We start from the raw sequence: 3,474 nt of genomic DNA on the forward strand, positions 1-3,474 counted from the left end.
GTGCTTCATCCAGGGTTCTGCTAGCGTAATATATAACGTGAAGCTTTTTATCCTTTCTTTGTCCTAAAACAGCACCTACAGCATAATCACTGGCATCGCACATTATTTCGAATGGTTCATTCCAGTCTGGTGTCTGCATAATGGGTGCGGAGATCAATGCTTGTTTAAGAGTTTGAAATGCTTTTAAACAGTTATCGTCGAATATGAATTCAGCATCTTTCATCAACAGTCCAGTTAAGGGTTTAGTTATCTTAGAGAAGTCTTTGATGAATCGTCGGTAAAAACCGGCGTGTCCTAAAAAGCTTCGTACTTCTCTCACAGTTCTTGGGGGTTGAAGATTTTCGATTACCTCTATTTTGGCTTTGTCTACTTCAATTCCTCTGTTCGAGATGATGTGTCCTAAAACAATTCCTTCTTGTACCATAAAGTGGCACTTTTCCCAATTAAGTACTAAGTTTACTTTTACACATCGCTCAAGAACTCTTTCTAGGTTTTCAAGGCATTCTTCGAAACTTTGTCCGTATACAGAAAAGTCATCCATAAATACTTCCATGATGTTTTCGAGAAAGTCGGCGAAAATCGCCATCATGCATCTTTGAAAAGTTGCAGGGGCATTACACAGACCAAACGGCATTCGTCTATAAGCGAAGGTACCAAAAGGGCATGTGAATGTCGTCTTTTCTTGGTCATCAGGGTGAATTGGTATTTGAAAGAAGCCTGAATAACCGTCTAAATAACAGAAGTGTGAATGTTTAGCTAATCGTTCTAACATTTGGTCAATGAATGGTAAAGGGAAATGATCTTTTCGGGTTGCTTTGTTTAGTTTCCTATAATCAATGCACATTCTCCATCCCGATTCGATTCGTTTAGTTATAGTTTCTCCTTTTTCGTTTTCAATAACGGTTATGCCTCCTTTCTTTGGTACAACGTGTACAGGACTAACCCATTTGCTATCAGATATAGGATATATAATACCTGCTTCTAATAACTTGGTTATTTCTTTCTTTACTACCTCACTTAGGATCGGATTTAGTCTTCTCTGGTGTTCCCTAGAGGTTTTACAGTCTTCTTCTAACATGATGCGGTGCATACAAATAGAAGGGCTTATTCCTTTGAGATCGGTGATGTGGTATCCTAGTGCGGTTGGATATTTTCTTAAGATATGTAGGAGTTTTTCTGTTTCGAGTCTTCCTAGATCTGCATTAACTATCACAGGTCGTTCAAGTTCTAAGTCTAGGAATTCATATCTCAGATTTTTTGGGAAGTGTTTTCAAATCAGGGGTTGGTTTGTTAAGACACTGCGTAGGATCCGGTGTTATTGCTAGGCATTGTTTAGATTTGTCCTCTAAAAGATAGTCTGATGATTTGTATTCTCCTGACTCTGCTTCTTTTATGCATTCATCGATGATATCCATGAAATAACATGTATCTCCTATTGCAGGTGCTTTCAAGAATTGGGAAAGAATGAATTCAATTTTCTCTTCACCTACTTCGAAGGTGAGTCGTCCTCGTTTTACGTCTATGATTGCACCGGCAGTTGCTAAGAATGGTCTTCCTAGTATAATAGGTGTCGTATCATCTTCTCTAATGTCCATAATTGTGAAGTCAGTGGGAATGTAAAACTGACCTAAGCGTACGGGAACGTTTTCAAGGATTCCTACAGGATATTTGATGGAACGATCTGCTAATTGCACAGACATTTTGGTCGGTCTTAATTCTCCCATTTCCAGTTTCTTACATATGGATAAAGGCATAACGCTAATTCCGGCTCCTAAATCGCATAAGGCTTTGTCGATGACAAATTTTCCTATGTGACAGGGTATAGAGAAACTACCCGGATCCTTGAGTTTAGGGGGCATGTTTTGGATTATAGCGCTACATTCGGCAGGGAGTGTAACGGTTTCGCTATCCTCAAGTTTCCTCTTATTAGAAAGAATTTCTTTTAAGAATTTAGCATATGAGGGCATCTGCGTAATAGCTTCGGTAAACTGAATTGTAACGTTTAATTGTTTAAGGAGATCAACAAATTTTCTAAATTGGCCTACATCTTTGGTTTTAACAAGCCTTTGAGGGTAAGGTATAGGTGGTTTGTAAGGTGGTGGAGGTACATAAGGTTCCTTCTTTTCTAGGGTTTCCTTATTACTCTCTTCCTTTTCCTTAGGTTCACTTTCCTCAGTAGATTTCTTAGGGTTTTGGTTTTCTATCCTTGGGTCAGACGGTCCTTCCACTTCCGTTCCACTTCTTAATATAATTGCATGAGCTTGGCTTCTCGGATTGGGTTGGGGCTGTCCAGGGAATGTACCAGTTGGTGCAGCAGTAGGTGCTTGTTGTTGAGCTACTTGAGATATTTGCGTTTCCAGCATTTTGTTATGGGTAGCCAAGGCATCTACTTTGCTTGCTAGTTGTTTAAGTTGTTCGCCAGTGTGTATGTTCTGGTTTAAGAAATCTTTATTGGTTTGTTGTTGGGAAGCTATAAAGTTTTCCATCATGATTTCCAAGTTGGATTTTCTAGGGGTATTATTGTTAGGATTCGGTTTCTGATATCCCGGAGGTATAGATGGGGCTTGACTTGGAGACTGTCCAGGTGCGTATAAAGCATTATTACTCTTATATGAGAAGTTTGGATGGTTCTTCCAATTTGGGTTATAGGTATTCGAATAGGGGCTTCCTTGAGCATAGTTTACTTGCTCTGTTTGGATTCCAGTCAAGAGTTGACATTCCGCAGGAGTGTGGCCTTGGATTCCACAGACCTCGCAATTCTGAGTTATAGCAACCACGGCTGCTGGAGGTGATACGTTTAAACTTTCAATTTTCTGGACCAAAGCATCCACTTTTGCATTGACGTGATCAAGGTTACTTATCTCGTACATGCCAGTTTTCGGTTGAGGTTTTTCCACATTCGTTCGTTCGGTTCCCCACTGATAGTGGTTTTGGGCCATGCTCTCGATAAGCTGGTAAGCATCAGCATAAGGTTTGTTCATTAGTGCACCACCTGCAGCGGCGTCTATTGTTAACCTTGTGTTGTATAAGAGACCATTATAAAATGTGTGAATTACTAACCAGTCTTCCAAACCATGGTGTGGGCAAAGTCTCATCATGTCTTTGTATCTTTCCCATGCTTCGAAAAGAGACTCGTTGTCTTTCTGTTTAAATCCGTTTATCTGGGCTCTTAACATAACTGTTTTGCTTGGCGGAAAATATCGGGCAAGAAAAACTTTCTTCAACTCGTTCCATGTGGTGACTGAGTTGGAAGGAAGAGATTGAAGCCATCTTCTAGCGCTATCTCTTAATGAGAAAGGAAAAAGACGAAGTCGAATTGCCTCTGAAGTGACACCATTAGCTTTAACAGTATCAGCGTATTGGACAAATACGGATAAATGAAGGTTTGGATCTTCGGTAAGATTTCCAGAGAATTGGTTCTGTTGCACAGCCTGCAACAACGAAGGTTTAAGTTCAAAGTTGTTTGCTTCGATT

General features: G+C 40.0%; 1 pseudogene; it reads left to right on the forward strand.

Moving 5' to 3' along the window:
• Positions 1–3,069: 3,069 nt before the first annotated feature.
• Positions 3,070–3,169, forward strand: LOC127077218 (uncharacterized; annotated as a pseudogene).
• The last annotated feature ends 305 nt before the right edge of the window (positions 3,170–3,474 follow it).

The sequence above is a fragment of the Lathyrus oleraceus genome, chromosome 4 (genome assembly GCF_024323335.1).
Source record: "Lathyrus oleraceus cultivar Zhongwan6 chromosome 4, CAAS_Psat_ZW6_1.0, whole genome shotgun sequence".
Classification (NCBI taxonomy): Eukaryota; Viridiplantae; Streptophyta; class Magnoliopsida; order Fabales; family Fabaceae; genus Lathyrus; species Lathyrus oleraceus.